The 13,186-nt window shown below is 55.0% G+C and overlaps 2 non-coding genes and 1 pseudogene across 2 annotated transcripts; all 3 read right to left on the bottom strand.

Annotated features, from left to right (window-relative positions):
- Positions 1-5,718: 5,718 nt before the first annotated feature.
- On the bottom strand, positions 5,719-8,692 carry LOC126327415 (large subunit ribosomal RNA; annotated as a pseudogene).
- Positions 8,693-8,880: 188 nt separating this feature from the next.
- Positions 8,881-9,035, bottom strand: LOC126327423 (5.8S ribosomal RNA). Its single transcript, XR_007561240.1, has one exon. It is a non-coding gene; the product is annotated as a 5.8S ribosomal RNA (ribosomal RNA).
- A 365-nt stretch (positions 9,036-9,400) lies between these two features.
- On the bottom strand, positions 9,401-11,293 carry LOC126327442 (small subunit ribosomal RNA). Its single transcript, XR_007561259.1, has one exon. It is a non-coding gene; the product is annotated as a small subunit ribosomal RNA (ribosomal RNA).
- Positions 11,294-13,186: the final 1,893 nt, after the last annotated feature.

The following is a 13,186-nucleotide window of genomic DNA, read 5'->3' as shown; positions in this document are numbered from 1 at the left end:
GTGGGCCCAGGCACTGGAGCCGTATCCCACGATTGGTACCAAAACACAGTTATTATACATTTTTGTTGCAATCGGAGGGAGATGGAAACGCCGTTGGGCTATACTTATTAATTTGTTTAGTACTGCCAGAGCCTTAGAGGCAACGTGATTTATGTGTGGGATGTAGCTCCAGGCTTCGTCTATGAAGACGCCCAAGTACTTTGCAGCGCGTGTTCTTGCGACTATACGGTTATTTAACCTTATAATAGGATCTCTGGCTAGTCTGCCTTTTAACAAGATGATACTTGATTTTTGAGGCGCGATTTCCAGTTTTGAATTTTGACACCATTGTATCAGAATTTCGGATACATGGGCCGCTCTTGTCTCAATCTCGGCACGGCTGTCGCCCTCAACGAGAACGAGGAGGTCGTCTGCATACGCCACGACTCCTAATGTCATGTTGTTCCTTTCTAGTGTTTCCAGTAATGGGTCCATATTCACGTCCCAAAACAAAGGGCCGCACACAGAACCCTGCGGACAGCCCTTTGAGATGTTCTTAGACACCACGACACCAGGAGCCGTGATTCTGGCGACTCTATTTCTGCAGTAGTCCTTCAGACAACCATATAGCGCCGCCGGGCATTCCAATTCTCGAAGTCGAGAAAAGAGCGCCGGCCACCACAGATTGTCGAAGGCACCCGAAATATCCACCACAACTCCGAGGACGTACTTCCGCGTGGATGAGTGTACAATACTTACGACTTTGTTGATAGCGTCAGATGTTGACTTCCGAGCTCGGAATCCGTATTGCGAATCACTCATTCCACGTAGGACTCTATGACTAGACAGTCTAGAGACCAGCAGCTTCTCAAATGTCTTTCCCAAGACGTCCAGGAGACAGATAGGTCGGTAGGATTTGGGCATCATTGGATCCTTATCAGGAGCCTTTTTGATAATAATAACTTCTGCCGTCTTCCAGCAGGTTGGGAAGACCTGTGTTTCCATACATCTGTTGTAAATTTTCGTAAGGCCCGGAGCCAGTTTGTTTGCAATGCATTGCAGAACTTCTGCAGGAATTGCATCCGGCCCCGGGGCCTTGCACTTTGCAAAGGAGCGAATAGCTGCCTTCACTTCCTCGATGGAGTAGGGGTACACCTGTACGTTGTTGTGGTAGTGTAGCTGGTCTTGCCGTCTTATTTCCTGCTGCATCTCGGTGTCTGTGTCAGGTCGATCGTCTGGGAGGAGCACCCTCAGTAGCTCCTCAGCGGTCTCTGACCAGTCCTGTGTCATTCTGTCTGTGTCACCGACTCGTACAGTCGAGAGATGCATTGGTGAATGGATTTTTTCTCTTACTATTTTGTACGGTGTACCCCATGGATCCAAAGTCAGGTGAGACTTTACAAAATCCTCCCAGCTCCGCTGGCGGTGTTGTCTGAGAGTTTCTTTGAAAAGCCATTTCCTTCTCCTATACTGGGCAAGATGGTAGTGCCGTTCCTCCTGGGTGAAGGACCTTTGATAGCTGCTTCGTGCTCTTCTCATAGACTGCCTGAGCCGGGTAAGCTCTGGAGTCCATGGAGAAGTCGCTTTTCGTATGAAGCGCCTTCGCGTCGGTATCGCCGCGGCCAAAGCCGCCCTGATTGAGACAATTAAGGCCCCTACGGCTTCCTCTACTTCAAAAGGACCGTCTCCCAGCTCCGGAGGATGAAACTCCGCCTCCAACAGGTCCCAGTCTGCTCTCCCGTAGTCATACTGCATTGTCCACCCCTCTAGCACATGCTCCCCTTGTGATGCTATTGTAAATTCAATAGCGTTATGATCACTGGTGGTTATGTTGTCGTTGACCTGCCAATTTTGGATATTGTTTACAATGTTTGTCGTGCAGAGCGTGACATCAATAGAGGATGCTGCCCCAGCTCTGCTCCTGTAGGTAGGAGGGTTGCCAGGGAGATTGACAACATTTAAATTATGTTCCATAATTATGTCTTCCAGTGCCAGTCCTCTTTGATCTTGAACTTGACTGTGCCATAGGGGGGATTTTGCGTTACTGTCCATTGATATTATAATTGCTTTGCCTGCTAGGGCTCGCAATACTGTAGATAACTGCCCAAGATAAATATTGATTGGATCCCTGTATTGACAATATATATTAATTATGTACCAAGATGTATTATAAAAGTTTATCTCCACAACTGTTACATGGGAAGTGCAATACTGTGTCAAGACAGTGGTTTTGATTAACTTGTTGTAGATGACAATTGCTGACATGGGGTTTGGACCCATTGATATTACCTGGGCAGTGACGGGAAAGCCTGTGACCTTGCCGGAGGCAGAGCCTGGCTCTTGAATTAAAATTACATCGATATTTTTCTCTTCCGCTATCTTTCGGAGCTCCTGAGTTACAAGGGAGCTCCTCATAGCATTTATTTGTAAGACTTTTATCTTAATCCGGGTGTCTGGTGTAGAAATGGCTGTCAGGCCATACCTGGGCAGGATCAAAACCAATCCTGCCGTGCATCTTGACCATGTTTTTATAGGTCTTGTCGATATCGAACTCCCGACCCCGTCTGATGTATAATTTTGACACTAGGTCTTGTAATTTTTCAAAGTCTGTGGGAATGTTTAACGCAGCGAGATGAATACAGTCTGCATCCTCCAGTGCCGGGAACGTGACCTTCTCTCCGCGAGGATGCCCGACCCTCACCAGCTGCCTCAGAGCCGCGTTTAGGGCTGTGGGTTCCTCCAGTCTTGACAGTCTTAACGTTTCCTCACAAATGGTGTATGTGTCTCCTGGTGGACACTGAGTGTACATTTTTCCAACTTGAATTGTTTCGACATCCTCTTGCGTCATTTTTGGAGTCTGCTGGTGCTCTGCTGCAGAGACTGGCGCGGCAGCCGACGACGACTCCGCCCCCGAGGACGAGCGGGAACCCCCGCTCCCGACGGATGAAGCCGCCCCGCCGGTCACCGCCGCCTCCCGGAAGCCTAGATGACCCCTCCCTGTAGCCAGGAAACCCCCGACCTGACAGGAGAAATCCGTCGACTCCGGCCGCTCTGTCGGAACAGGAAGTGTATAGGTCTCTCCCTCCTTGCGCGTGAGAAAGCCCCCACTCTGTGAAGAGGTAGACTCCAAGTTGGTCTGCTCGGTCGCCGGATCACCTGGAGGACTCCTCCTAATGGCCAGGAAGGACCCAACCTGGCAGGAGAAGTCCCGCATCTCCGGTCGCACGTCTGGAACTAAGACAGAATAGACCTGCCTCTCCTCCTCTCGCTCGTTGACCACCGAGGGCAGAGATTCCTGTGATTCCTTGAGCTTCCGCCACCGACCTGCATCTCGCAACTGCTTGCTAGGTGATTTTCGAGTGACTCTATAGCGCGTTGCCATAGTCTGTCCTCTGTATGAGCCGCTGTATCATTATTTTATAGGTTGCACACTCCTTACCAGGAGTGTTGCAGGTGCGTTTCCGGTATTTACAAGGGATGCAGGTGGGCGTTTCTCTGTCGCACTTTGTTTTGTCATGCTTTTCGCTTCCACAATTCCCACATACTGGGTTTAGGAAGCTACAGTATTTTGCAACATGTCCGTAATCGTGACATTTGGTACATTTAGCAAGGGCTGTATAGTCCTTGGCGGATATTGCATTATAGCCTACGTATAATCTATTGGTTGTAATGATCTGTTTACGCAATTCCGGTGACACTTCAATGGCATGGTGCACAGTGTTTCGGTCACGAGGACCTGCCTTGAAGCGGACCTTGAATTGTTCTGTGAATTCTTCGCGAGTCATTTTGTCCTCAAAATTCTGTGCGTAAACACAGTCAGCCACGTCGTCCTGGGTCATATATGATGGTACGTCGTACATCATCATAAGTGGCCTTCGCTTTCTGGGCTTTTCGCATGTAAATGACTCCTGAATTTTAGTATTGTTCATTAGTTTGTCACTGTCCTCAGTAGAGGCCAGTTCGACTATCAATACGTTTTTTGTAGTCCTGATCTGATTTATTTTGATCTTATCTACTCTAGGGTTTATACTCTTTTCAAATTTGGCTTTTGCCGTCTTGACATCGTCCCCTTTCTTAGGCTTTATGAAGACTGTTGGGACAGCCTTCTGTACGTTCTGCTTTATCGTATCTTGCACCGTGCGTTTTATTGTGATTGGTGCTGCCGCAACTGCAGCATAAGACTTCTGGGGCTTTGCCGCCTCTTTTCTAAGGCGGTCATTTTCCGCCTTTATCTCTTCATATTGCCCCTCGAGCTTGGCATGCGCCAAAGCCCAGTTGGCAACTTCTTCTTTGATCACCCGAATTTGATCTGCGGTGATCTTTCCATGTTTAACGCTTCGGTCTAGAAGCCGAAGAAAATGCGCGTGTCGCTCCATGACGGAGACGTTTGATCTTGCATCGAATGGAGCGTCTTGCTCCGGTAGCGCCGTATCACTCTCCACGTTTTCTGCCATCATTGATTGAATTGAAGAGTGATAAATTGGAGGCCCGTCTCTTACCCCGGACCGGCCTCTCTGGCATGGGGGGGGGCAAATTGCAGCTCGCTCACCAGTCCCGCCCCTTGACCAAGAGCTTTAAGAGCTGCTGGGTTTAGCACGCCGTTTCCAGCGCACTAGTCCCCTTCCACAACCACATCACTGGGGATTTCACCCGTCCCTCCCCGGCAAATGCCCACCGCATTCCGGAGAGGCGGATTCACCTCTCGGCCTTCGCCCCCTACTCGGCCGAGTTCCCACCTAAAGGCCAAGAACCCAGTCCTACCCAGGTGCTGGGTCGGTCCCCCAGACTTTCGGGGGTCTGGCCCCATCTAACCTAGCCGGGGACATGTCACCATGCCCCGGCTTGACGGAGCATGTCCGGGACATCCCGTTCACGGCGATGAGCCTTTGCCGGCTCGGGCCGTGATCCCTCCCCAGCGAATGTGGACGTGGGGTTTGCAGAGCTGAGATGTTGTTTGCCCTGCGAGGGACAGATCTTGTGTCCCTTGCGACGCAGCTTCCCCTGCGCCATGCACCCTTTGCTTTCGCCTTGGGTTGGGGGACCATTTAACGTCGTCCAGGACGTGAGGAACTGCAGCAGCCAGACCGCAGGGCCCCAGGATCGTCGTGAGACTTACCGTCATACCCTCGCCCAGCCGCCGCGCTCAACTCAGGAGAGACAGGTGGTGTGTCTCTCGTTACGCAGCTTCCCCTGCGCCACGCACCCTTTGCTTTCGCTTGGGTTGGGGGCACTTAACGTCTTGCCGCGACGGGAGTTTTACGTCCTACCTTGACACACGACAACCCTCACAAATCCACAGCCCAGAGATGTTGAAGGTGGTAGCTGGGTCTTATATTGTGGAGTTTGACATCATCGAGACGGTGCGGCACTCAAGCCCGAGTTACGTTCCCCAGGGGGGTCTCCACACGTACCGGGGGATCATGACCGACCATGTCTCACCCACCGCTTTTGCTAATTAACGGTGGGCCAGTGCGGACCGTGAGGATTGCACCCAGTTAAGGGCTAGCCGTTTAACGTCATGCATGGACGGCCCATCCCGTGTTAGCTTCGCCCCATCTAAGGGGGTTACTGAGCCAGAGAGCCACGACAAGGCCACGAGATTGGACATTACGGTCCCCGCCCCACTCAGGTTCCTCTGAGCCCTGACGCGTTCGTTGACTTCAGGGAATCAGAGGGTCTCCTGGCGGTTTTAACCCAGTTATGGGAGGCAACACACCTCCCCCAGGTGGCGCTGCGCAGACCGCTTTTCTCTGGAGTAGATAGGGACAGCGGGAATCTCGTTAATCCATTCATGCGCGTCACTAATTAGATGACGAGGCATTTGGCTACCTTAAGAGAGTCATAGTTACTCCCGCCGTTTACCCGCGCTTGCTTGAATTTCTTCACGTTGACATTCAGAGCACTGGGCAGAAATCACATTGCGTCAACACCCGCTAGGGCCATCGCAATGCTTTGTTTTAATTAGACAGTCGGATTCCCCCAGTCCGTGCCAGTTCTGAGTTGATCGTTGAATGGCGGCCGAAGAGAATCCGCGCACCCGCGCGCCCCCGGAGGAGCACGCTAAGGCGGACGCGGCCTCGCAGCAAGGAAGATCCGTGGGAGGCCAAGGCACGGGACCGAGCTCGGATCCTGCACGCAGGTTGAAGCACCGGGGCGCGAACGCCGCGCAGGCGCGCGCATCCTGCACCGCCGGCCAGCACGAGGCCAACCAACGGCGAGAGCAGACCACGCCCGCGCTAAACGCCCGCACTTACCGGCACCCCTACGGCACTCACCTCGCCCAGGCCCGGCACGTTAGCGCTGACCCACTTCCCGACCAAGCCCGACACGCCCCGATCCTCAGAGCCAATCCTTATCCCGAAGTTACGGATCCAATTTGCCGACTTCCCTTACCTACATTATTCTATCGACTAGAGGCTCTTCACCTTGGAGACCTGCTGCGGATATGGGTACGAACCGGCGCGACACCTCCACGTGGCCCTCTCCCGGATTTTCAAGGTCCGAGGGGAAGATCGGGACACCGCCGCAACTGCGGTGCTCTTCGCGTTCCAAACCCTATCTCCCTGCTAGAGGATTCCAGGGAACTCGAACGCTCATGCAGAAAAGAAAACTCTTCCCCGATCTCCCGACGGCGTCTCCGGGTCCTTTTGGGTTACCCCGACGAGCATCTCTAAAAGAGGGGCCCGACTTATATCGGTTCCGCTGCCGGGTTCCGGAATAGGAACCGGATTCCCTTTCGCCCAACGGGGGCCAGCACAAAGTGCATCATGCTATGACGGCCCCCATCAACATCGGATTTCTCCTAGGGCTTAGGATCGACTGACTCGTGTGCAACGGCTGTTCACACGAAACCCTTCTCCGCGTCAGCCCTCCAGGGCCTCGCTGGAGTATTTGCTACTACCACCAAGATCTGCACCGACGGCGGCTCCAGGCAGGCTCACGCCCAGACCCTTCTGCGCCCACCGCCGCGACCCTCCTACTCGTCAGGGCTTCGCGGCCGGCCGCGAGGACCGGCCATGACTGCCAGACTGACGGCCGAGTATAGGCACGACGCTTCAGCGCCATCCATTTTCAGGGCTAGTTGCTTCGGCAGGTGAGTTGTTACACACTCCTTAGCGGATTCCGACTTCCATGGCCACCGTCCTGCTGTCTTAAGCAACCAACGCCTTTCATGGTTTCCCATGAGCGTCGATTCGGGCGCCTTAACTCGGCGTTTGGTTCATCCCACAGCGCCAGTTCTGCTTACCAAAAGTGGCCCACTTGGCACTCCGATCCGAGTCGTTTGCTCGCGGCTTCAGCATATCAAGCAAGCCGGAGATCTCACCCATTTAAAGTTTGAGAATAGGTTGAGGTCGTTTCGGCCCCAAGGCCTCTAATCATTCGCTTTACCGGATGAGACTCGTACGAGCACCAGCTATCCTGAGGGAAACTTCGGAGGGAACCAGCTACTAGATGGTTCGATTAGTCTTTCGCCCCTATACCCAGCTCCGACGATCGATTTGCACGTCAGAATCGCTACGGACCTCCATCAGGGTTTCCCCTGACTTCGTCCTGGCCAGGCATAGTTCACCATCTTTCGGGTCCCAACGTGTACGCTCTAGGTGCGCCTCACCTCGCAATGAGGACGAGACGCCCCGGGAGTGCGGAGGCCGCCGCCCCGTGAAGGGCGGGGAAGCCCCATCCTCCCTCGGCCCGCGCAAGGCGAGACCTTCACTTTCATTACGCCTTTAGGTTTCGTACAGCCCAATGACTCGCGCACATGTTAGACTCCTTGGTCCGTGTTTCAAGACGGGTCGTGAAATTGTCCAAAGCTGAAGCGCCGCTGACGGGAGCGATTATTCCGCCCGAGAGCATCCCGAGCCAACAGCGGCGCGGGTCCGGGGCCGGGCCAGGTAGGTCCGTCATCCGGGAAGAACCGCGCGCGCTTGCCGGGAGCCCGAGCGCCCAAAGGGGCGAATCGACTCCTCCAGATATACCGCCGAGCAGCCAGCCAGGACACCGGGGCTCTGCCCAACAGACGCGAACCGAGGCCCGCGGAAGGACAGGCTGCGCACCCGGGCCGTAGGCCGGCACCCAGCGGGTCGCGACGTCCTACTAGGGGAGAAGTGCGGCCCACCGCACACCGGAACGGCCCCACCCCGCGGCGAGTGGAAAGGCAACCGGACACGACCCCGCCGCGGATTGCTCCGCGCGGGCGGCCGGCCCCATCTGCCGAGGGCGGGGGCCAGTGGCCGGATGGGCGTGAATCTCACCCGTTCGACCTTTCGGACTTCTCACGTTTACCCCAGAACGGTTTCACGTACTTTTGAACTCTCTCTTCAAAGTTCTTTTCAACTTTCCCTCACGGTACTTGTTCGCTATCGGTCTCGTGGTCATATTTAGTCTCAGATGGAGTTTACCACCCACTTGGAGCTGCACTCTCAAGCAACCCGACTCGAAGGAGAGGTCCCGCCGACGCTCGCACCGGCCGCTACGGGCCTGGCACCCTCTACGGGCCGTGGCCTCATTCAAGTTGGACTTGGGCTCGGCGCGAGGCGTCGGGGTAGTGGACCCTCCCAAACACCACATGCCACGACAGGCGGCAGCCTGCGGGGTTCGGTGCTGGACTCTTCCCTGTTCGCTCGCCGCTACTGGGGGAATCCTTGTTAGTTTCTTTTCCTCCGCTTAGTAATATGCTTAAATTCAGCGGGTAGTCTCGCCTGCTCTGAGGTCGTTGTACGAGGTGTCGCACGCCACACCGCCAGCCGGCTGTGCACGCTACCGAGAAAGTACCGGTATGCGAACCGCCAGGCGACGGGCGCGCATCGCACGTTTAAGGAGACGCGGCCGGCCACACAGGCGACCACGACACTCCCACGTCTCCGAAGCGGGACAAACGCCGCGCGCTTCAGTATACGTAGCCGACCCTCAGCCAGACGTGGCCCGGGAACGGAATCCATGGACCGCAATGTGCGTTCGAAACGTCGATGTTCATGTGTCCTGCAGTTCACATGTCGACGCGCAATTTGCTGCGTTCTTCATCGACCCACGAGCCGAGTGATCCACCGTCCTGGGTGATCTTTTCCTTTTCAGTCTCCCACTGTCTCTTTCAAGACAGTAGCATTTGCGGGACTGAGGCGTCTGACGGCCCCTGTTCCACTATTTTTTTTGTGTCCAACGGCCTCACAGCCGATGGGCGTCGTACGGCTCCACACCGGAGCGGACAGGCACTCGGGCGAACGTCATTCAAAACCGGCGCCAGGCGCCAGGTACCGCAGGCCAGCCGCTCCAGAGCTTCAGCGCTCGTACCACACAACAACAACAACACTTCCGCTAGTTTTGAGAGGCACGCGTGGTTCCGCACGCGGCGCACGGCCACTGCCGTACAGGTAGCGTGTTGCGCGACACGACACGCACATCGAAAGACATGCAGTCTAGTCGGTAATGATCCTTCCGCAGGTTCACCTACGGAAACCTTGTTACGACTTTTACTTCCTCTAAATGATCAAGTTTGGTCATCTTTCCGGTAGCATCGGCAACGACAGAGTCGATGCCGCGTACCAGTCCGAAGACCTCACTAAATCATTCAATCGGTAGTAGCGACGGGCGGTGTGTACAAAGGGCAGGGACGTAATCAACGCGAGCTTATGACTCGCGCTTACTGGGAATTCCTCGTTCATGGGGAACAATTGCAAGCCCCAATCCCTAGCACGAAGGAGGTTCAGCGGGTTACCCCGACCTTTCGGCCTAGGAAGACACGCTGATTCCTTCAGTGTAGCGCGCGTGCGGCCCAGAACATCTAAGGGCATCACAGACCTGTTATTGCTCAATCTCGTGCGGCTAGAAGCCGCCTGTCCCTCTAAGAAGAAAAGTAATCGCTGACAGCACGAAGGATGTCACGCGACTAGTTAGCAGGCTAGAGTCTCGTTCGTTATCGGAATTAACCAGACAAATCGCTCCACCAACTAAGAACGGCCATGCACCACCACCCACCGAATCAAGAAAGAGCTATCAATCTGTCAATCCTTCCGGTGTCCGGGCCTGGTGAGGTTTCCCGTGTTGAGTCAAATTAAGCCGCAGGCTCCACTCCTGGTGGTGCCCTTCCGTCAATTCCTTTAAGTTTCAGCTTTGCAACCATACTTCCCCCGGAACCCAAAAGCTTTGGTTTCCCGGAGGCTGCCCGCCGAGTCATCGGAGGAACTGCGGCGGATCGCTGGCTGGCATCGTTTATGGTTAGAACTAGGGCGGTATCTGATCGCCTTCGAACCTCTAACTTTCGTTCTTGATTAATGAAAACATACTTGGCAAATGCTTTCGCTTCTGTTCGTCTTGCGACGATCCAAGAATTTCACCTCTAACGTCGCAATACGAATGCCCCCGCCTGTCCCTATTAATCATTACCTCGGGTTCCGAAAACCAACAAAATAGAACCGAGGTCCTATTCCATTATTCCATGCACACAGTATTCAGGCGGGCTTGCCTGCTTTAAGCACTCTAATTTGTTCAAAGTAAACGTGCCGGCCCACCGAGACACTCAACAAAGAGCACCCTGGTAGGATTTAAACGGGGTCCGCCTCGGGACGCGAAAGCACCCCTTCGGCTCGCCCCACCGGCAGGACGTCCCACGATACATGCCAGTTAAACACCGACGGGCGGTGAACCAACAGCGTGGGACACAAATCCAACTACGAGCTTTTTAACCGCAACAACTTTAATATACGCTATTGGAGCTGGAATTACCGCGGCTGCTGGCACCAGACTTGCCCTCCAATAGATACTCGTTAAAGGATTTAAAGTGTACTCATTCCGATTACGGGGCCTCGGATGAGTCCCGTATCGTTATTTTTCGTCACTACCTCCCCGTGCCGGGAGTGGGTAATTTGCGCGCCTGCTGCCTTCCTTGGATGTGGTAGCCGTTTCTCAGGCTCCCTCTCCGGAATCGAACCCTGATTCCCCGTTACCCGTTACAACCATGGTAGGCGCAGAACCTACCATCGACAGTTGATAAGGCAGACATTTGAAAGATGCGTCGCCGGTACGAGGACCGTGCGATCAGCCCAAAGTTATTCAGAGTCACCAAGGCAAACGGACCAGACAAGCCAATCCGATTGGTTTTGATCTAATAAAAGCGTCCCTTCCATCTCTGGTCGGGACTCTGTTTGCATGTATTAGCTCTAGAATTACCACAGTTATCCAAGTAACGTGGGTACGATCTAAGGAACCATAACTGATTTAATGAGCCATTCGCGGTTTCACCTTAATGCGGCTTGTACTGAGACATGCATGGCTTAATCTTTGAGACAAGCATATGACTACTGGCAGGATCAACCAGGGAGCTGCGTCAACTAGAGCTGAGCAGCCGGCCGCCCGGGAGTGTGTCCCGGGGGCCCGCGCGAACACGCAAGCGTCCGCTCAATTATTCTGCAAACAGGAGGAGGCCGAGCTCCCCTGCACGATACACCTCGAAACCCTCTCAGGTCCCGGCGGCGCGCAGCGCCGTCCTAGGTACTTGGTCGGTTTCGAGAGAGGCGCAATCGCCCGGAGTTAGGCGAGTAGACGGTTTTAGTGCGAACACCCTTGCTCCCAACTGAGCTTGCCGCTGCCGACAGAGGCCCGGGAGCGTGCTGTCGTGGCATTGCCGGCGGGAGACAACACGCGCCACCTATGGTGACCGGCAGCTCCAACGCCAGCGCCACACAAGGGCAAAGCCCCACTTGGGTGCAGAAGCGAACTCTCCCAGCACAGCGCACGCGCCAACACGTCCGCACAACTGCGATACAAACCACCTGCGAGAACCGCTGGGGCGACCGAGCAGCAGACGGCGTCGCGGCGCCGAGCGCCAGGCGGCGGCGCATCCTCAACGCACACAGTCCTCAATCAGACCAGCACACTGCAGATGTCCACCGCGCTTCGCACCGGGCTCGGCTGAACCAACTTTGGCCGCCAGGCGCCGCGTGCAGGGTGCGCCGCAGCGTAGCTGCGCCGCCTGCCGGGCCCGTCGGCTGGCGCTCCTGCCACTCGGCGCCCCCCACCAGCCGGCTGTTGCGCGTGCGCCCACGCAGCGCGCGGCCAACACGCCGGGCGGCCCCCCTTCACCGGCCGGGAACAGTCCCACCAAGCCACCGCCGCGTATCGCTTCATACCCACATGGGCCTAGTCACGTGTGTGGATGTGGCGGGTACCGCTGAAACAACCGGTTAATAGCTGTACCGATCGTCGCCATCACAGATTCACCTCCAGCGTGAACAACCGCTCAACAACGGATTTCCAGTTCATTTGCGTATCTTGGGCAGTAAACGTAGATGTCCACCTACATTTGCGAATTCAACAATTCTTGCATGCCAGGATGTCATGTGTCACGACACGCTACATCAGACCACATACACACTGCGACATGTGCAGAAGAGAACACGTGGAAGGTGGCCCGCGCAAGTATGCGATGTCCCTTCCGCGATCCACTGTCAACCGGCATCTGCGGCATGTCCCAGATATGGAACGCGGTCCACCAGGGTAGCACTTTGTGTGAGGCAATACGACAAAGTCGGAATACACGCGTCACTACATCAGACGGCTCACGCTGACCTGACCTGACCTGACCTGACCTGACCTGACTCACCGCACCACCACCCCCAGCGACCCAGGGTGACATACAATGCGTTCGTACGTTCCTCCCACACGCCTCTACGGCGTACCACAGTGCAACCTAGCTGTTATTGGGAGACGAGACAAGTAGCATCGAGCACAACATATGGAAATTGAGATTCGACACCGTTGGGCACAGCCAGCGTACAGTCACACGTATCACACTACTTCACTCTGTACGTAACTACCGATGATCGGTACAGCGTGTGGGTTACGCGTACGACATCAGCGGACAATGGACACAGACCATACCACGACGTACACTGAGGGCGTCGACATCTGAATGCAACTGAACAGCTGCGAGGCTCATTTAACACTCACACGCCAGACCGACCAGCTTGAGAGGACAGAGACACAAAGAGGGGGACAGAGGGGGGGGGGGCCGATATAGTCCTATTGCAGTACAATTGACAGTGGATAGCGGGAATATGTGGAAAGTAAGCAACACTCGCAAGACATCTACATGAGGATAACAACGACACCAGAGATTCCGAGCAGTGAACTATGTTAGGCAAAGGGACAACGTGGGTTAGGTTAAGGGACAACGTGGGTTAGGTTAAGGGACAACGTGGGTTAGGTTAAGGGA

Source organism: Schistocerca gregaria, unplaced genomic scaffold (assembly GCF_023897955.1).
Source record: "Schistocerca gregaria isolate iqSchGreg1 unplaced genomic scaffold, iqSchGreg1.2 ptg001048l, whole genome shotgun sequence".
NCBI lineage: Eukaryota > Metazoa > Arthropoda > Insecta > Orthoptera > Acrididae > Schistocerca > Schistocerca gregaria.
Note: the sequence above shows the minus strand (reverse complement) of the source record. Positions and strands in the feature narration are given on the sequence as shown.